The sequence below is a fragment of the Dreissena polymorpha genome, chromosome 4, assembly GCF_020536995.1.
Source record: "Dreissena polymorpha isolate Duluth1 chromosome 4, UMN_Dpol_1.0, whole genome shotgun sequence".
Classification (NCBI taxonomy): domain Eukaryota; kingdom Metazoa; phylum Mollusca; class Bivalvia; order Myida; family Dreissenidae; genus Dreissena; species Dreissena polymorpha.
Window position 1 is genome coordinate 91,879,577 of NC_068358.1, and position 22,392 is coordinate 91,901,968.

General features: G+C 34.4%; 1 protein-coding gene across 1 annotated transcript in view; it reads right to left on the reverse strand.

The window, feature by feature from the left end:
* The window catches only part of LOC127880172 (protocadherin-9-like), a 78,437-nt gene extending 56,327 nt beyond the window's left edge, over positions 1 to 22,110 (reverse strand). Inside the window, exon 1 of the mRNA XM_052427424.1 lies at positions 22,026 to 22,110. The gene's annotated coding sequence lies outside the window, so the exon portion shown is untranslated. The remainder of the gene's footprint in view (positions 1 to 22,025) is intronic.
* Between the last annotated feature and the right edge of the window lie 282 nt (positions 22,111 to 22,392).

Below are 22,392 nucleotides of genomic sequence, written 5' to 3' on the forward strand. Positions count from 1 at the left end.
CACACATAATTCACGCAATAATTAAGTCTAAACTTGGAACAACATTCCTTCTCAAGAGACTTTACTCAGTGGAACTGAATGTGCATTTTATTGCTCAATACACTCACTGTTGACAGCTCGTCTGGGGACACAGTCATGATGCAATCATAGAAGGCATATCTTAACCCTTTCCCACTCAGAAGCAAAGTGAAATTAATGGCTATGTGCAAAAAGCATAAAACCAAAACAGCCGGCAAGTGACTCGCAGTCTGTTCAGGTTTTATGCTGTTTGCTGCTCATCCGTTTCTTAGGGTTGGAAATGAAGTCTTTAAAACTGGAATGTAGTAAGAAGGGTCTGCAATAAAATTCAACTTTCTAAGGGAATACAAATGCATCATAATACATATCTTAGTGGTACAGGGTTAAGCAAAAATTGTTCCACCAAATGTAATGTATACCCATGTCTACATTAAATAAATATTACCAGTATATTTGATAAGTTCAATGAATTGTGATTGGCTGGAAATATAAACCACTGTTAGAAATCTTTATTATTTTATGTAAATGTCAATGCAAATCTCTCTTTTATTTAAAAGCATTATTTCATATCACTGAATATATGACTGAATTTGTTTGTTAAAATATATGATAGTATTGCTAGGAACATCATGTTATTTTAAACATTTAATATTATTTCTTGGAATAAAAATAATTTAACTGAAACATTTCATTGCTCTGATTTTGTTGTATTATAAAGTCATATAGGAAATTTCCAAATTGACTTCTGTACTCAGTATTGATCAATGGCCAAATGAAGTGATTTAAGGTAGCGCACCCATAATGATTTCCCTCATTTTCTTTGAAGATTGAAGAGCCTGTGTAAAGTTGCTGTAGCCGAGTGGTTACTTTTTGCGACGCGTTTTATTTCTTTTCTAACGTAATTTGATTTAATATAGCATATAAGCTAAGTTTATTGTTAAATATGTTGCAATTTTTATGCACATTCTTCAATTTTTTTAATTAAAACAACATTATGGCTAAATTGGGTGATTTACTGCTGGAAATACGAATCATGCATGTTGCATTTTTATTTTTATTTAAAAAAAGTAAACCGTAAATCTCTCTATTTCTTGGTATTTTTGCTGTATATAGTGTATCTATAAAAACTAAGTTCAAAATATTACTTAAATCATACTATGTTGAATTTTATGACACTTTGTTTTTAACCAACCCAATTTCTACTTGGCTGAAACCACTTACATTTCATGGCGCTCTTCCATAGATAACAAGTTATAAAAAATAAATGTCTGTAAAAGAATACTTATTTCATCTTGTTTAAACTTTAAACACCTTTACTGCATCTGTACATACCAACTGCATGCCCATATTTGGAAATCTGGATGAATTATGGAACTTTCATATACCCCAGGGGTGCAAATAAACTGGACAAAAGCCGAGCGTGGGGATGGTTTTGAAAAACAGTGTATTTTTTTAAAAGGCATGGAAAGCCTACCTAAAAATGTGCTTGTAGTTCAGTGAAATGATGCTGATTAAGAAAATAATACATTCGATTATATTTGGAAAGGTGCCCATTATGGGTGCGATTCCTTAAGTTCTTTAGCCAATGAAATGATTCAACAAAGTTTTGGTACAAATAAAATGCAAGGCCAGAAAGTGCCAAGTTTCTATGATCAAATACCGGTAGTCATTGTCTCAGATATTAATCCTCCACCAGGAAAGTACTACAATGAAAGATTATAATTATTGGCCCAACAGTAACTGGATTTCACGTAATCAGAAACCACAAAACAAATTTCTCAGAAACAATTTAGTGTCATCATTAAGCCGTGTGTCATATATAAAATGGAGTGGACAGAGAGTCACCCAATGCAATTGCAAAATGACATAAAAATAAATGATGTACACAATAAACCTGACCTTTTCCTGAAATTTTTAATAAACTCTGACAGTCTGGATTAATGGGTAAGTATTTTTGGTTTCTGAGTTGTTTTTTCAGTAATTGGTGTTTACAGTTTGTGTGCAATAAAATGAATGCCATTGTTTTTTGTAAGTAAGAGCAGATAATAAACACAGAAATAAAAAAGTTTCTTGTCAGCAATAATGAAAACCAAAAAACAAAAATATAAAAAAAGAATACAATTAGTAAGTTGACATTCGTCACAACTTCATGATCCCCTATGACCACAAATATTTTACAATTTCAGAGACAGTCGGTATAATGTATATAAAAAGCTGCACATAACACACAATATTTTGTTCAGCATACAACCAATTTTAAGGAAAACTTTATAGAGCGGTGACGATTCTTTCCTAGCTTTTCATAACATTTTCTAGACTTTCTTCAGAAATAAACAAGCAATCTTATAAGAAAAACACATAAACCAAGATTCTGTTATTCTATTATTCAATGAAAGGAAGGCACACAATAAAAAAACAAACCCCTTGGACTCAGGTCATCACATCTATTGACATGGACATTGACACCAAATAAAACACTTGTTCTGTAATCCAATCTACAAACAGCAATTTCAGAGACACAGAATTGTGTCTGGAAATGGAATTTGTCTCGGGCCTGGACATAACAATAGAAGCACATAAGCTGCTTTACCCATTTATGCCTAATAGACTCTCCCATCCTTTTAAATTGGATCAATTTATTTCCAAAATTAGGGATGTCTAGTGTATTTATTGCTATATTTAGAATATTTCTTACAGAAATTCCTTTAAGCAAACAGCGCAGACCCTGATGAGACGCCACATCATGCGGCGTCTCATCTGGGTCTACGCTGTTTGCCAAGGCCTTTTTTTCTAGACGCTAGGCATAAATGGGTTAATATATATATAATTGTGAAACTAGTTTTACATAGCAATAAAAACTAATGCTGTGTATTTTTAGCTGATGAGAAGTGGCATTTTACAACACATCTCTAGGGTTTCAAGGATTACAACTTCTATTGCAGTCCTCTTAAATTGGATGGCTGGTGAAAAAGTATAACAACCATTTTGAAGGTGGGCAGACATAAATAGACCTCTGAGTTACTGAAGTAAGAGTGGCCATTTCACTGTCTTTGAGCTGTTAAGGCATGATAGTGGGAGGTTGGAAGTTAAGAGGACATTTTGAGGTAAGGCATTAGTGTTTGAATGCAGTTTTACCATGGCTGGATTTCTGTAAGACCATCTTTAGACGAGGTGCCATTTAACCCTTTCCCCCATAAGAAGAAAATTAGAAATGGCTTTTGAAACCAGCATAAAACCAGAACAGCCTGCCAGTAACTCAACTCGCAGTCTGTTCAGGTTTTATGCTGTTAGCTGCTCATCGATATCTTAAGGTTGGAAATGAAGCCTTTAAAACTTGAATCTTGCAAGAGAGGTCTATAATAGAATTTGATTTTCTAAGAGACTTCAAATGTGTAAATGTGCGGCTTTGAGTGGTAAAGGGTTAGGTCTGTTTCATTAAGGCATTGCATGGTTCCCTGTGGGTCTCTTTGGACATAATTGAAGCAACTCAAATTGCTTTAGTTTAAATCAGAGGCTTAAGAAAGCATAAGGAAATAGAGAATATTATGGGGTTTTAGGAATCTTAAGATCAAGTTTATCATGAAAAGCTGGGAATCATTGTAGCCCGACGCTTGCAAGGCCAATCTTTATAATAATCCCACATTTTTTTTATTTATCGTATTTTTTGTGCTTTTTAAAATTGAATTAAATTAATTGTATGACTATTTAATTTGCACAATGAGCTGTTTTACTATGGATTCCTTATAATAATAGGTAAAATTATTATTACTGTTAAACGAAAGACCAACAACACATATAGAGGGGTAAGGAGAGCTTTATTAATAATACTAACTATATAGCTCCAAAACTAAAAGCAGGGCATAATAACAAAACATGGCAAATCAAAGTAGATGCGCGCTAAAGGTAATGCAATAATGAAATTAAATATATTCATGTTACACACATTGGTAATAACGCATGTTCAAGCATTGTAAACAATTCAAAGATATGCATGCATACACAACAAACAAGATAATGTTATTCCCAAACTCCCAAAGTAGGGGTAGATAGTAGGGGTATACTCGTTGAACATTAAGATTCCTGGATTACTTTTTGCATGGATTGGATAATATTGTACCTAGCACGAGTGTCATTTGATAAGTAGTTCTGATAACAGTTTGAACGCCAATCGCCCAGTAGTTTGATTGCATCTGGGTAAAGCCCGATGGCATAGCAGAAAGTAGCACCACCGCGCCTGAATGAATGTGACGCAATCTCACTAGGATCCACACCACCTGCCTGCAAACACTGTTGAATCCGACCAATGAACAGATTACTGGTTAGAACCTGAGTATGGCCATCCTTCAAATAAACAAAGGCTGGGCCATCATTGTTTGCAAGCGCGGAAAGTTTTGGGGCATGGAATATAGCCTGCACAGGACACAAGCGATGCTGCTTAAGGCTGCGGGAGCGGGATATCAAAGGTTCTAGACTGGTACTGATTTGTCTTGCTCCATCTTATGTGCACCATAATACCCCATTGATGATAGGTTATGTCACGCCGTCTGAGATGTTTGTGGGGGTCGAAGGCCATATCACTGGAGACCAAAACGTTACTGCGACGCAATAAGCTGTAAAACATTGTTAGGGCTACAGCCCACACGAGCCCACACGGATGAGTCGAATGAGGTGGACATGTCCAGTCGTTCCAGAATGATTATTAGTAGTTCCGGTGTTATAGGTTGTTTGTGCACAGTTATGTCCCCAATATGACGGCGTATACCCTGCATCGTGTACTTAAGTTTGAAGTTGTCTGCTACCGGGTTAGGCAGGTTCCATTCTGCATGAAGTAAGCGTATAATGTTCATGTACTGTTTGATTGAGCTGAACTTTAACGTTGTTGACAAATAGGCAGCATAACGACACAATGTCGTCGAGCATGCAGGAACAGCGACATATCCGAACTTTTCGCAGAATTTGAGATAGGATGATCTATGCGTTGAGTAGGTCCCTTTCGTGTTGAAGGACAAAGCGTTACTGTAGAAATATTCAACGGCCCGATCCAGGTCGTCTTCCGTTGTACCGCTTCTATCTGTAAAGAGAAAACCCCGATTGTTCCATGATTTCGATAAGCCGCGAAAACCCATTTGGTTCATGGAGTCTTGATACCCTGTCAGCTAGAGTGTTGAAACGGCCAGGGTAATAAACAGCACAAATTCTTAAGTTATAAATAGCACTCAGCCAAAAGATTCGTCTAAGCGAGTCCATCACAGTTGGATGTTTGCAAGATCCTTTGTTTATGATCGCGCATGCGGTTATGTTGTCACAATGTACGTATACCAATTTGTTGGACCACGCACGTGACCATCGTCTTGTAGCTATTTCCAATGAAAGTACTTCCAAGTAATTTATAGACGAGCCGCATGCAGTTTTGCATGCGTCAATGCTGACTGACACAGGCATTCTATCGTCTATCATCTGCATTGTACCATTGAATACTTTCATGAAGTCCAACCACCACATAATATCAAGTTTCATATCTTTATTTACATAAGTACGATGTCCACTAGCGCGAAGAGAATTTGCGAGGTCAATTAAGTGACGCATATGAAACCGACCGCCGTAAACACATTGTGTTATCCAATTTAATTTGCTGACTAGTTGTTGAATCTGTCTTTTTGTAATTTTCCTTGCGTGCACTGTATTTATCAGGAGCGTGTGTATTTCCGTGATTTTTTGGTCCGGTACCGTTATAGTCATATTAATTCACAGGTTTTTTTTGGCCCGATTTTATAGCCGAAATTCAGCTATGTTCCCAATCCCAAAAAGTATTTTTTTTTCCCAAAATGTGGCAAAAAATTCCCAGTTTCAAAAAAAAAACAAAAAAAAATTTTTATTATTTTTTTTTTTTTTTTTAGAAAGAAGTCTTATGTGTATTTTATCTCAATTTTAATTCAATTACATCTAACAAAGTATTATATGATTTTTTTCTTTTAATTTGAATGATTATAAAGAGTTAAATCAAATTTAGCATTTCTCTAATCAGTGGACTTTTCGTGTGGAAAAAAAGGCTAATGAATTTATTTTCCCAATTTCATGAAAATGCTGATAAAATTCCCAATTCCAAAGCCATGGGCTATCTTCCCAAAAAGTGGAAAAAAACACCTGTAATTGAATTTAAAACAAGCCCAAGGAATGTCAGCTTCTGATACGGTCCTTCCACTTTATTGTAGTTGATTTGAAATCCTAATTCGCGGACTAATTTCATAAGTTCATGAAGTGCTTTTTGACAATTGTCGTATGTGTCTGCTACTATATAAGAGAAAGTCATCTAAATACACAATGATATCTTTGAAACCTCTATTTTTCATAATCACTCATACAGCTTGGGTCAGTGTATTAAATATATAAGAGGACAGTTTTGCTCCAAAAGGAAGTTTTGTATCTTCCATGTAAGTGAAGTGTTTATTGTTTCCAAAACGCCATTTTAAACCTGTAGCTTGAGTATTAGAGGGATGAATATTAACGCTTCGATAAGCATTTTGAAGGTCTAATTTAGCCATGTTACAGTTAGGTGTGATTAGCTTTATGGCGTCTTTAATTGATTGATATTTAAAGGTAGTTGTGTCCGCAAAGTCATTAACTGCAAATCCTGTCGGCTGACTACAATCATGAATTAATCTTACTTTCGAAGAATCAGATTTTGGTATGGCTCCAAGTGCAGAAATGATGAGCGGTTATTCATCGACTATCTTATAATGCCCGTTCTCAACTTCCTTGAGAATTTGGGCCTCAGTTCGCGCGCGCATATTTAAATTTGTGGCCGATGAATAATTTTCCACCTCTGCACTTTGAGAAATTTTGCCTATGTCCAGGATATGAAAACCGTTCTTGATTCCCGAAGGTATAAATTCACGATCCTTATTATCCGCCGGCAGATTTTGTTCCCAGGCTTGGAGTTTCAAGGTCGACGGTCGGACTACTGGTTTTTTGTAGCGTCTTGGCGAGAGTTGTTTGAGGGTAGAGCCTTCACGTGCTTATAACGGCATTTATCCCCAAACGGACATGCACCTTTCGCCTTAAATATCCTGTAGTCCTCTTTTGGCGCTGGATTTTGGACCGGAACTGACGGTTTTGGTCGTTTAGGAACTAGCATTTGGAGTTCCATATGCGGGGAGTATGTTCCCCACTTAAATCCATGTTCTGCTTGGAGTTCACGATAGTGGTAATCATAGTTCAGCACACTATTCCACTCGAATGACTCTGCAAATTCAAAAATTCTGGTAGTGTATGCGAGGTAAAACTCCACCTCGCTTCTTTCAATGTCGTTCACCGTAAGAAGGTGGTTTAGGACTCGCATATTCGCTGCCCCCCTATTCCTCCATTTGAATTCCCAAATAGGGATGTTCATCTTCAGTTTTGAAGACAATAGTTTCACGTTCGCTTGAGTGCAAGACGAATTCTTTCCTTTTATTATTCTTCCGTAGTTTGCTGTTCTCTGACAGGAATTGTGTTATGTGAACTGTCTTTTTTGTACTCGCTTTCATGGTAAGGATTGATCTTGGGTCCATAAAGCTAGACCCATTATGCACATTACTGTGTCTTTCTTTTGAAGGAAGCTGTGTTATGTTTGGGAAAGTAAGAAGCTCATCGAGCAACTTACCGGAACCATCCAGCGTCACCTCGTTTTGCGTTTCTTTATCGTTGGGTTGCTCGCCAGCAGTATCACTAATATCGCCCTGTTTCCATTTTCTCACTTGCTATTGGATCACCTTCGTACAACCCAGAGGTAATCCTAAGCCTTTAAGGTCGTTTTCACTTAATGATGACAATGTTTCTTTTAATGTCAGTTCCTCCTGACGTAAGATCTGCGACACTTTACGGGGTAAATTTAGTTCTGTAATCCAAGCTTCAAAAGCAAAGTCACTCATAGCTTTTATATCGTTGTTCATTTTTCAACACCAAAGATATAAGTAAAAACACTTTATCCGTTAAAACTGATAATAGGTTAAAGACACAATTGAGCAACACAAAAAAAACAAAGCATCCTTGATGGAGATTGCGCGCTAACTTCCAGACAGAATCAGCCGGTCAAACCAGTAACTAATTATCACGTGACTGATAAGACCAAACTGAGGCCCCCGAAAGGAGCAGCGGGTGTGTTAATCTTTCCTCTAAATACAATTAAGAACCTTAATTATACTATTATTTATATCTACACTTCAACACCGTTATTTCGAAGTCGTCTGGACCGTTAAAAAAACTTCGGATTAACGATAATTCAAAATAAACATTTGACAGACGACTTCTTTGATTCTGTTAATAAATAGTAATTATCGGCTTTTGACGACATTATAAAATTAACACGCTACGCGCAAACAACAAAGGTGTAATTATCAGCTTTTGACGCGCCACGCCCAGACGACAAAGGTACAAAATTATGCTCAGCGTTCTGCAGCTTTGACTTCAGATTAAGATTGATGAGTAGGTGCAAATTATAGTGTTGGGACCGACAGAATCACTTCAAATTAATGATTTTTTCGGTTTAACGAAGTTCGAATTAACAATAAAACAATTACATTAAACAAAGAAGAACCAAAATCGGGACCGGAAAAATACTTCGAAATAACGGTGACTTCGGATTATCGGTGTTCGAAATAACGTTGTTGAAGTGTATATATTAACTGTTGAATGGATGCATATCCAGGCCTCACATGTACCGATTGGTCGCAACATTTATACACAGCTGGATGGCACTACAAAGGTTTCAAAATGGTCATAAAGCACACACAAAATCTGAAGTCATTAGAAATATATTGGGTATTTATCCATCTTCACAAAAGCAATTTACTCCAGAAATGATATGTCTCCCATCATATTTATTAATTGGATTATGAGGACATTAATCGGATGCATAATAAAACTTCCATGAAATTGGGAGTAATTGGAAGATATTGGGCATTATCTTTATGTCAAACTTGCAACAAGCCTGTTGCTTAAGAGCAACTTGTGCAGCTCACATCAGCTCTCAATAATATCTCCCAAGAAGCCAATAGACTTTCATAATTCTATGAGAAAGCGCTTTCATAATGCAATAAGTTAAAGGGAATAATTTTTTATCAAAATGTAGTAGATTTTGATGTTGAAATAGTCATGATAGTTATCGGGAAACTGACTATTGTGTTGTAGCTCGTACAAATATTAAATTTAAAAAAAAAGAAAAAGGCAATCACGTCTTTTCTGTTTTAATCAAACGGCCATACTGCAATTATATAAAACTGTGTAAATCGCAAAGGACCATGAATCTTTCATTTTCACATTTTACACATTAAAAAAGACAAATTTCAAATCTGATCTCATAAAACTTTAGAGCACATAAATACAAGTGTTAAACTACATACCATTAAGGTGGTAAATTTCTGTGGGTGGAACAAATCTGATAATTCATTATTTGGAGACCTGAATTCTCATGGGCCAAATTACAATATATCTGACTGCACAATAGCCTCCTAGATGTATACAATTTGAAGTTTCCTTGATTTTTTTTCTGAATTTGGAAGCATTATTAGAACTTAAATATTAATGGAAATCAAAGCACAAGCTAATGTTTTTAAACTTTAGACATTGTTCAGTGCCATTAAAAAAACAAACACTTACTTTTCTAAGGCATACACAAGAATTATGTCAAGCGTGATTTTGTACATCAAAGTTATATGAAAACAACAAGGGTGTTACTAAAATAACAATGTTACTTACAATACTTTTTGCAAGGTATTTAAAGGGATCTTTTCACGCTTTGGTAAATTGACAAAATTGAAAAAAGTTGTTTCAGATTCGCAAATTTTCGTTTTAGTTATGATATTTGTGAGGAAACAGTAATACTGAACATTTACTATGGTCTAATATAGCCATTATATGCATCTTTTGACGATTTTGAAACCTAAAAATTATAAAGCGTTGCAACGCGAAACGATTGAATAATTTGGAGAGTTCTGTTTTTGTTGTTAAATTTTGTGAAACTACGAAGATTACTTATATAAGGTATAAAATACGTTAAGTATGTGTACTCGGCGGAATAGCTCAGTAGGCTAAAGCGTTTTTACTTCAGGACTCTGGCAGGACTCCAGGGGTCACTAGTTCGAAACCTGGTCCGGGCAATGTTCTTTTCCTTTTTTTAAATTTTATTCTTGATTTTTTACTGGAGCTTTTACGATCCAATGTTTACATTTATCGATATAAAGCATTTAATGAATAAGTTAAAAAATGCCGAAATCTGTGAAAAGGCCCCTTTAATGGACAAACTCCCAATTCCTCTATAACATCAGTAATATTCACATTTTTTCTGAGTAGTCAATACCTGTATTTAATGTAATTTCAACAATGGGTGGTTTGAGCATTATAAAGGAAAAAGTAAAAAAGAAAAAGTACCTTTTCTGGCAACGGCAACTTGAAGTTCAAACACTAAAATTTAAAAAGCTCACAGTAAATGAATCAAATCCTTATCTCCTTAACAATCAACAATTTTTTCCATTTTCAGTATGGGAAACGAAATTAATATTGCCTTATCGGCTGCACTGACTTTGGGCATTATAACACACAACTGCAAAGTAACTTCACATATTTTTAGATAATTAATGTTGATCTCAAACTTTTGAAAATGGACAATCCATTTATTGCATAAAGCACAGGGCTCTTTTTCATTTCAGGACAGTAAATTTGTCCATTTAATGGTCAGTCTGACCACTGGCTGGCTGCATTAACTTGACCATTACCAAAGGTAGCCATAAATCTGCTGGTCACAATGGTCACTGTGCACCTTTGTAGTGGTGGATAATGAACTTGTTTTATGGCTTCTATTACAACTAAGTTACAGCTATGAAAAACATCATTACATTTTAGCTGCGCTATTTCACCAAAAAACACAAAAGCATCAATCAGAACTGATTGTTTCCACTTTTAAGGATTTTTTCGTTTAAAGAAAGTCTAATGAAAATCGAGTTTAGGCAGAAAGTACTGTGCCTGATAAGCCTGTGCAAACTTCACATGCAATCTGTAATGATCCTTTAGGCACAATTGCCTTAACCTCCAATTACCCATATTGCGTCTCAGATGTTTTATAACTTTCATTATAACTCACTTACACCTATGAAAAAGATCATTATATTTATCATTATGTAGTCAAGATTGAAGAATACAATATTTCAGCTTGAATAATAGATCAAACAGGACTGTGGGATAAATATAATACCATAAACAAAGATCATTCAAATCTGCATAATATTACATTCCAATAAAAGTTATTTCTCCAAGTTTGCATAGGCAGTATAATAATATATCTTTGTTTTTATTTGTAGTCTAAGTAATCAAGTTCAATTTATCATTTTTGTTCCTAAAGGGCATCTTACAAATCTATACATTAACATTATAAAACTGTTATCATTATTTTGAAATGATAATAATACTCCGCCCAAAGGAATATTTAGTTGATTTTGTTACACTAATTTCCATACCTAATTCAAATTTTTTTGGTTGAAAATCACACCTGAATCTCACTAACAGCTTTTCCATGAATGCAAGACTTATTACAGCTTCAACATTTATTTGTTAACAATTTAACTTACAAGAATGTAACAAAAAGGGAATTGGAATTTTAGAAACCTTAGAATTCCTAGATAATATCATTCTGAGGCCAGGCTTGGGGAACTGTGCCATAACTTTGTTGTATGAATTAGTTCCCAGATTGCATGATTTGTCATGTGACATTTCAATGAAATCAACTTCCAAGAATCAAAATGTATTGCAAACAAGAGATTTGTTTTGCGCTGCTTTGAAGTCATATATTTGACCTTTGACCTTGAAGGGTGACCTTAACCTTTCACCTCTCAAAATGTGCAACTACATGAGATACACATGCATGCCAAATATCAAGTTGCTGTCTTCAATATTGCAAAAGTTACGGGCAATGTTAAAGTCTTCGGACGGACAGACGGACAGACAGACTGACGGACAGTTCAACTGCTATATACCCCCCTACCGGGGACCATTTTTATTTATTTAAGATAACAAGTTTCAAGTAATTTACTAACAAACTTTGTGGTGGATCATCTCGATACCACCTTACACACCAAATATTAAACCCCTTACTGTCGCAGTTTCATTGAAGACAAATTTTAAGTTCTTTACTATATAATTCTCTATAAATCTCGTGACTTGGTTGTTTGTGGCCAGTTTTGACCCAAGGGATATAATTGGAACAAACAAAGTAGAGGACCACAAGAAAATGTTAAACACCAAAATATTAAATTATGTGGTTCCAGAGAATATTTTTGAAGTTTTAATTGTGTAACTTTATCTATAGCTCCATTGAACATCATTTTCAACTGACTGGAACGATTTGAACATGTTAACAGAGTCATCCAAAGGAAATTCCTGTGAAGTTTCATAAAAATCTGTGCAGCACGTCAGTAGATTTTGTTTGCTCTTACTCGACTTATGAGATCGTTCATGAACAAAAATGAGCTAGATCAATCCCTGCGTCGTCGCGGTAATGTTTGTTGAAGTTGTTGTTGTAATGAAAACTCGTTGATTTACAAAGCAAAACGTCTTATTTGAACTGACGCGAATTCATTTCATCATATTTTTCAACTTCGCTTTTGCTTTATTTTGATAATTTAATCCAAAGTTAAATGTAAGCAAGTGTGTTTTTTTACTAGAATTGTAAACAGAGAGTCAGGTAAAGTCTTCGAAAATTTGCAGTCTGTGTGAATTGACAGTTTAACGTCATCACAGGGAAGCCGCTTCCTGTCTAAAGCGACAAATTTCTTGGCGACAAAATTGGCTTTCTTTGTCTAGCAACCAACATGCCAAAGCAATCGTGTGTTTGTTCTTCAATGGCAATCGCCCAATTTAATAATAGCACCTGCATAGCTCCGCCTTCAAATCTTTTGCAAAGAACGAAGGTGGAGTTTAACGGTTAATTGAGCAAGTGTTTTACGCAAGTTGAGTTCCGATTTGCCGAAATTACTTGGCCCTAAGCATTGAATCGACAAATACATTTATCAATGATTTTCCGAGATATTCTGATTAGTTCCAATTTACAAACTTGTTGTACGTGCGGCAGTTCCTAACTATGGCGGACACCCGTGATTACATAATTCCTAAACACATATATTGTAAATAATGGCAGTGTTTTATTGGATTGTTTATACTAATTATCAAATTGCAAGGTAATACTTTTTTATCTATTATAATATCGGGTTTGTTTAATATAATTAACATGTTAAACAATACAGTTGCGTCACAGACTCAGAAATAAAGTTGATGTGGTCGCAAATTTACTGATGCTGATTTTCCTATTGTCTGTTTAATTTACCCGATATAAATCTTGAGAAATGCCCATTCAAAAGAGTGAGTGCCAATTGTTGTTTTTTTCATCTATGGGGCAGTAATCCCATAAAAGAAAAAATATCCTGATCTCTCATAATATTGGACATCGTACTCGATTATCAAAACGCATATAACGTAAACCAGTCGGATATTGCAAATGGCCGCTTTAAGTGCACACTTTGAAAAATGGCTTTTTGTATATTAAAATTCTGGGGTCATAATTATGGTTTCTTTCTTTTTTTCTATTCAATGACATTTTTTTTTTTCGACCGCCCGATGGACCATTTTCCAAAAAAAGTTGTAAACCAATAAATAAAAAAGTCATGGCCTAATGGATGAGGCATTCATAATAGGATTTTACTGATCATCAATTTCAGAAAAATACTTTTATTCAAATTCAGTTATTTTGATAATCTTTCTACTTAAATATTCAAATGGTAAGTGAGCTCATTAAAAGGAATAAATCTTCATCAATCATTCAAACTATGGGTGGTACAACCATATGACAGACAACTGCTATTAACTGCTAATACAAGTCATATTCAAATTACTTGGACATTATAAACTCAATTTTCCCCATATTTGGCCAATATTTTGAAATAAATTAAACCATTGTTATCTGACAAATATCTTCATGTAATTTGTATTTTAGAAAATGACTAGTTTAGGAATAAAATATTTTTGTGTGCATATTATTTTTTTAACTTCACAATTAAAATGCTTGAGAACCGAACTAATGTATCTGCTTGTACTATTTCTATAGCAGGTAGAACAGAACTAAGTGTATCTGCTTGTACCATTTCTATAGCAGGTAGAACAGAACTAAATGTATCTGCTTGTACCATTTCTATATATAAGCAGGTAGAACAGAAGTAAGTGTATCTGCTTGTACCATTTCTATAGCAGGTACATGTAGAACAGAACTAAATGTATCTGCTTGTACCATTTCTATAGCAGGTAGAACAGAACTAATGTATCTGCTTGTACCATTTCTATAGCAGGTACATGTAGAACAGAACTAAATGTATCTGCTTGTACCATTTCTATAGCAGGTAGAACAGAACTGAATGTATCTGCTTGTACCATTTCTATAGCAGGTAGAACAGAACTGAATGTATCTGCTTGTACCATTTCTATAGCAGGTAAAACAGAACTAATGTATCTGCTTGTACCATTTCTATAGCAGGTAGAACAGAACTAATGTATCTGCTTGTACCATTTCTATAGCAGGTAGAACAGAACTGAATGTGTCTGCTTGTACCATTTCTATAGCAGGTAGAACAGAACTAATGCATCTGCTTGTACCATTTCTATAGCAGGTAGAACAGAACTAAATGTATCTGCTTGTACCATTTCTATAGCAGGTAGACTGTTTTCACGTCCACATTCGGAATCATAAACGTTGTACATACTCACTGAAGTGCAAGCAAACCCTTTCCCACTCAGAGTCAAAGTGAAAATGGCTACCAGTATGTGCAAACAGCATACAACCAGAACAGCCTGCAAGTGACTCGCAGTCTGTTCAGGTTTTATGCTGTTTGCTGCTTATCAGTATCTAAGGGTTGGAAATGAAGCCTTTAAAACTTGAATTTAGCAAAAAAAGTCTTTAATACATTTTACTATCTAAGGGACTACAAATGCGTCAACATACATATCTAGGTGGTAAAGGGTTAAACAACAATGCTCTCCAGCAAAGGTCACAAACAAACAGAATTGAGCCTTGCTCTAGAGAATGATGCTTTATGCATGTGCTTAACACTTCACCCAGATAAGCCTGTGAAATCTGCACAGGCTAAGCTACTCAGGGATGAACCATTTTTGCTTGTATGGTATTTTTAGTATAAAGTAATTCTCTTCTTAAGGAAAATCCAGTTTAGGCAGAAAGCATTGTCTCTGATAAGCCTGTGCAGACTGCACAGGCTAATCTGGAACAACGCTTTCATCACATGCACAAACCTCATTTTCCCATGATAAGGGTAAAATATTATGATCCAAAATCCCAGGGGACATTTTTATCTTGGTGGTGTAAAACATCAAAGGGTTTGTTTAAAAATATTATTAGTACTTTTCCCATGGTACAATACTAAAGCACAATAAACTGACAAAAACATAATGACAATTGATATTTCGTGATTAATTTTTTACATTCAAAGGCTTTCAACTGTTCCCAGTTTCATAACCCATAATTACACTATTATTATGTTATGTACCTTCCGAAATGCACTGCAACTTCAGTCTGCACGATTTCAATTAAGGTCAGCTGTCAGGCTGAATCTCATAGATGGTATCATATCATTTTCTTTCAGTAGTATTTTTTCATTAATTATTGACATAGAATTGATAATTGACAATACATCATGAAGCATTGTACGTCAACAAGGTCTTGTCATTCAATATGACATTCATAACAATAATTAGCAGTATTTTTAATTTTTCCATTTAATAGGTTTCAATGAAAAGTTGAAATATGCTATTAATTTTTAAATAAATGAAAGTCAGTGATTTGCACTATCGTTAATTGGCATCAAGAACTGTTTGAGAGCAATTGAATGAATATAGCAGCTAGACAAAGAAAATTCATAACTTACAAATTGAGGACAAAATCTGAAAGTCAAAGGTTTTCAATTTCCTTTTGAATTCCAAGAGACATTTATCTTATAGCTGCAATCAGCTTTGAAACAATTTTGTAGATAATTATTGCAGGCCCCAATATTTTGGCTCATTTGTCAAAATATGCTAAATGTTTATAATTTGAGATAATTGTGCTAAATAATTTTTTGGCGAGGCTGTTTTCGGAGAAAACCCGAGCTATTGTCATAGCCAGCTCGTTGTGTCGTCCGGCAGCGTAGTGCTAAAACCTTAACATTGGCTCTAAAATCAAAGTGCTTCCACATACAATTTTGAAACTTCATATGTAGATACACATTGATAAGTTCTACATGCCACACCCATTTTTGGGTCACTAGGTCAAAGGTTAAGGTCACTGTGACCTCTAAAAAAAAAATTCTGACAAGCTTTCGCAGCCGAGCATGGCACCCGTTATGCGGTGCTCTTGTTACCTATATTATAGTACTGTAAATATGCAAGTTTTTTGTTTGAATTGAATTTTAATAAACTACGGTCATATTTCAGTGACTGTGTTAAGGGAATTTAGGGGCCAGAATAAGGTTTACCCCATTATATGCGTTTTTTCTCGCGTAAAAGTCTTCTTTATGTTTTTATTGGAATTATGCAGAGATAATTAACGGATATCAGAGAATCAATACCTTAGTATAAATTGTTATCTATCTGTAGTTCCAATAAACAGATTCTGAAGAAACAGTGAACCATACTTATTAATGATAATTGGAAAAGAATAAGTGCATGTAATTATGCCATTAATATTAGTCTGACTTTAAACTGCTTAAAACATATGTTTGCATATAGATAAAGAATATCCAAATGTTTAATTTCAACTTGAACTATTTTCAGCATTTAAGCGCATAAGGGTAATCTGCTGATAAAGGTGTGACAGTTGCCAAAATGCAAACAAACTGTACCAGCTACCTTTTGACAAAGTCAAAAAACTTGAAATACAGACAATACACAAAATGTCAACACAATCCACAACTAGTTTGCATAGGGTTATTACAACATATTAATGTAAACAATTTTTATAAAAGCCATAAATATGATTATTAAATATTAGACATGATTTTCATAAAAGAAATTAATTGATTCTTGTATAGGGTTTTTACCTGTTTGTATTCAGCTCAGTGGGAAAGTTTATTTTGTTGTTTTTCTGACATCAAATTTTCTTTTAAAATTGGGAATAATTAGTGTCTAGATAGACAGATAAATACAGGTTTTCCATTTAAAGTTATAGGCTTTACAGACGGAATATAAGAGCAAAGAACGTCGATTTTAATGTCAAAATACTCAAAACAGTTTACCTGCAAAATAATTGTCAAATTGATATGCTGACCTTGCAACCTTTGTTAAAGGTCTGTTTTTCCCACCAATATCAAAATGATACAATTTCTTTTCAATGATAAACTTTCACATTATGGCCATTATTTCAATGTCAACTTAAAAGCAATTAAAGATTTCCACAACATTTATTCAATTTGCAAACCACCATATATCATATCAAAATTTAATAATTGACAGCAATCTTCATCATTAAATGCCAATGCAAAGAAGTCTTATGAAATACGGGGTAGTTGAACTCGAGTACAAATCATTTATCATGAAAAAAGGAGAGGATGGGTTAGGAGGAAGAAATCCCTATCCTTTTTGATAAAATAAAAAACTCCAACACTCAGTGTGACAATGGAAGGATGAAATAAAAGCTAAAAACAACAATTCGAATTATTCAAGAATAAATTAAAAAAGTCCCCACCCACCCTAAAAAAAATCAAACTTAAAAAGGCATATCAATGGCTCACATGATATTATCCCTCAAGAATAACATTTTTTTGAAATACTTGCTAATCACATAGGTCTTGTTTTTATTAGCTGAAAATAAAATTTGCTCATGACTCCCTAGCGGGAGCCCTGAACGCGAAACGATTGAATAATTTGGAGAGTTCTGTTGTTGTTGTCATATTTTGTGAAACTACGAGGATCGCTTATATCAAGTATAAAATATACTTATCATTGTAAACGGAAAGATGGCCGAGAGGTTTAATGCGCAGACTTTTTACTCCAGGACACCAGTGAACAGTGGTTCCAATCCTGCTGAGGGTAACCTTTATTTTCTTTTTTAAAATTTTATTCTTGATGTTTTACTGGAGCTTTTTTGAACCAATCTTTACATTTATCAATATAAAGTATTTAATGACAGACTTCAAAACATGCCAAAATCTGTGAAAAGGCCCCGTTAAGTAAAATTTCTGAAATGTGTGTCAATGTATATGAAAATCCTTGTTACTCTCAAGACTTGTATCAAACGTTTGCCATTAAACAGTGACCTTGACCTTGGGACCTCAGGTTTATGTGACACTCTGGTCTTGTAATGCTGATACTTTTTGCTAAATTATTTGAAAATCCATCCATTCTGAACAAAGATATGCTCTAAAAACCAAGAGTTCATGACTGATTCGTACATTTTACACTTCATCTTGCATTGACTTTGTGACCTTAACTTTGTCTTACCATGCTGGTTTCTTCCACCATGATATTGTTGAAGTCCCTGATAGCCCTTTACCACTTAGATAGGTATATTTATGTATTTGTAGTCCCTCAGAAAGTTACATTTTATTAAAGGCTTACTAAATCCAAGTTTTAAAGGTTTCAGTTCCAAACCTTAGATACTGATAAGCAGCAAACAGCATAAAACCTGAATAGACTGCGAGTTACTCGCAGGCTGTTCTGGTTTTATGCTGTTTGCAAAAGCCATTTTCACTTTGGAAAGAGCTCGAGAAAGTTGTGCTCAGGACAAATATTCCCCACTACCAACCAGCACAACTATCCTGCTGCTTAGGTGTTCACAATATATACAGTTGTTTGTCATAAAGACTAATACAAGTTGTCTTCAGAAAACTTGCGAGCACATATCGAAATTAATTATACTTATAATATCATTTTGAAAGAAATAACAGAAAGACCCAGAACTGCTATCTATTTGAAATGTTGACTTCAGCACTTAGTGTTAAATTAAATGGTCATTTATTGGATTGATTGATTTTTTAGAGTACATTTTGTTATTTTAATACAACATTCAGTTATTTTTAAGTGGGAATGTGCTTGGTTTTAATATGTGTCCATTTTACAAGGAAAAACAGTTGAAATGACCCTCTGGCAAACATTAATGCCAAAATTTAACAGAAATTGGAAGAGAAACACATAAAAATATCAGACAAGTCATTTAACTAAGGTAATAATAAAAACCGTTTCAAATTTCAAAATAGATACAAATTCCTTAAATTGTATAGCAAAACGCTATAAATAATTATAGCATCGAAGCACAGCCAGCAAAACACTTACAGCAACATAATGCCATGTAATATGAATAACGTATTACATACTAATTACGCAATATTTCATTCCCAAAAGATTTACTTAAGTTCTTGAATTGCGCACTAAATGAAATATGCACTTATATATGTTTCATGTTTGGCGGCACTATTCGGAGACACTTGACTACCATAAAAGCTTGATTCCAAGCACTCAAGTGATGTTTCAACATCATGTTCCATCCTACTTCATCCTACAGCAGCAAGCACTTGAAAATCCTGGGAACGATTGCCTCTATAGATGTCAATACTAAGCCTCGAGTGCTTCCAAATGTTTCTCTGAAGAGATGCTCGTTAGTTAACTCCGAAAATAATATCATCCAAAAGAACCGCACAGATATTAGTAACATGAAGAGTTTTCTTTTTCTACATACAAGAGTTCTTTGCCTCATTACACAAGTTCAACTAAATGAAGCATCACCCTAACCTTATAAACTATACAGAGGACAAACTTGGTTTATTTGTTCACCTTTACATTATTGTCCTAGAGCACAAGTTCGTCATTTTAAATGTTGCAATAACGGTTTAAAATAAAAGATAATTGACCAGTCAACAGGCTTTAATTAAAAATGTGTTTAAGCAATGCAGAAAGTATGGACTGGATTGTTTGATGGAGATGGCTTCCCCGGCGAAATGTTGTTCATGATTTCATGAACACTTCAAGCCAATCAAGAACTGTTCATGAACGGTTCTGAAAAAGTTCCTGAGCTTGGTTCATGAACTTTTGGACATGAACTGTTCTTAAGACTTGTTCATGAACTGTTTATGAATTATTGTTGAACATTTCAAAGTTCATGAACAGTTCTTCATCTAACCATAAATACTTAGTGATGAACATTTCATGCACAAGTATTTCTAATGACTTTTCTGAGACAGACTTTAAGGATCCATCATGAATAATTCATGAATTCCTTTGTGCTAGATGTTTCATACATATTTTTGAAAGTAATATTGAAATGTCTAGCATACAAATCTTGTAGATTTGTAAAACCTGTGAAGTTAGTATGAATATGCATAGTACTTTCACCACTGTAAGTTAGAGTTCTTGACCTGTTCTAGAGAATTTTAAGAACATTTGTACAGGAACTGTTCAAGAACTGCCTTCAGGAACACTTCAATAACTTTTTAAGGACCTTTCCTGTTCTTGAATCATTCTTAAACTATTCTTGAACACTTTAAGAACTTTTTTGAACAACATGTTTCCTTCTGATGTTCTTAAACAGGTCTACACAATGTTTTTGAACGTATGATGGACTTTTTAAGAATCCAATATGTTCTTAAAAGGATCTGTCATTGTTCTTGGAAGACTTAAAAGACAAGTTTAAGAACGTTTTAAGGACATCTTATTTCAAGAACAGATTAAGATGATATCAAGAACTCAATGTACATTGCATTGCTGTTTTTACAAAGAAAGAATATTGTGTGCACAGGAAGTTGTAACGGAAGGCACATGGTTTATGTTATATTTGAAAATGTAAGTCTTTAATAAATTACCGGCTGAACTGATCAGCCATTGGATCCATTTCAAGTTCTTTGGCACTGTAAGTGTAACCATTTCAGGGAAACCATTGATTAGTAAATGATTCTTGAACTGAAAATGAGACTATTCATAATCTTTTCAATACATGAATAATTCATGAACATATAGTGCAAAGTTGTATTATGAAATTTAAAGAGTATTATCAAACCACTTGTATCTCAGTTATTAGTGTTATATTTAAATTATTGTAATATGTTGCTATCAATATGTTAATTGCTAATACAAGACTTGTTTCTTCTTACCCTGACCTGTTTGTTGAGCTTTGGTAACAATTATGATAACCTTTGCATAAATTGACAAATTCTTGTTCATGAATAGTTCATGAACAATTCATGCCACCTCAGTTCATGAACACTTGAAGAACTATGGTTCATGAACTATTCACTTACAGTTCGTGAACAGAAAATGAGCCATTGAAAAATAGAAGGAAAATGTTCATGAACTGTTCGTGAACAGCAAAACCCTGAAGATTTTTTCAAGAATTGTGTTGTTCATGAACTGTTCAAGAACACTTTATGCCATTGATGTTCATGAATAGTTCATGAACATTTCATGCCATAATGGTTCAAGAATAGTTCATGAACACTTCATGCCACACGGGTTCAAGAATAGTTCATGAACACTTCATGCCATAAGGGTTCAAGAATAGTTCATGAACACTTCATGCCATTATGTTTCAAGAATATTTCATGAACACTTCATGCCATTAGTGTTCATGAACAGTTCATGAACTAAAATTTCAAGACCTTTTCACAGACATGGCTCATTTTCTGTTCACGAACTATTCATGAACAATTCATGAACTCAGTTCACGAACAGTTCATGAACTGTTCACGAATTATTCGTGAACTGCAGAACAACATTTTGCAGGGGTTGTTAACGTAAGGACTCAAATTAGCCTGTGCATTTTGCATTCTAGGATGCATCCTTACCTCTATTGTCCACTGACATTATAAGAATGTAATAAAATGTTTTGTCCATTCACTGCCAATAAGCACATGAACACAGACTGATATGTCTGTCTCACTGTTAAGCTTGCGATAGTTAATACAGCAAATGCTTGTTTGTAAGGTAACACAAAATCTATGGATGATTCAAGGACTTACCAAGCACCTAATAATTTGGAGGGTCCAGTCTTACTAGTTCACAGCAACTGGAAAAACGTGCTCTGAGCAGATTTGACACAACAATAGCACTTCTGAAAAATAAATAATGGACATTTTCTTTCAAAACAATTTCAAATATAATACAAGGTGGCATTAATCAGCCTTGAGATAACCTCATACACTTGGCTTAAAATTTCTATTTAACAACTTGGAATTCTTAAAAGTTTCTAGCCATTCATAGTCATTTCTTACCTTTTGTGATAATTACATAAATATTATATTACTGTTTACAGAAATATGTCTAATAGGATAATAATACATTTTCAAAATTTCCTGGAAAAGCCTAAGAAAACACAAAGGCACATTT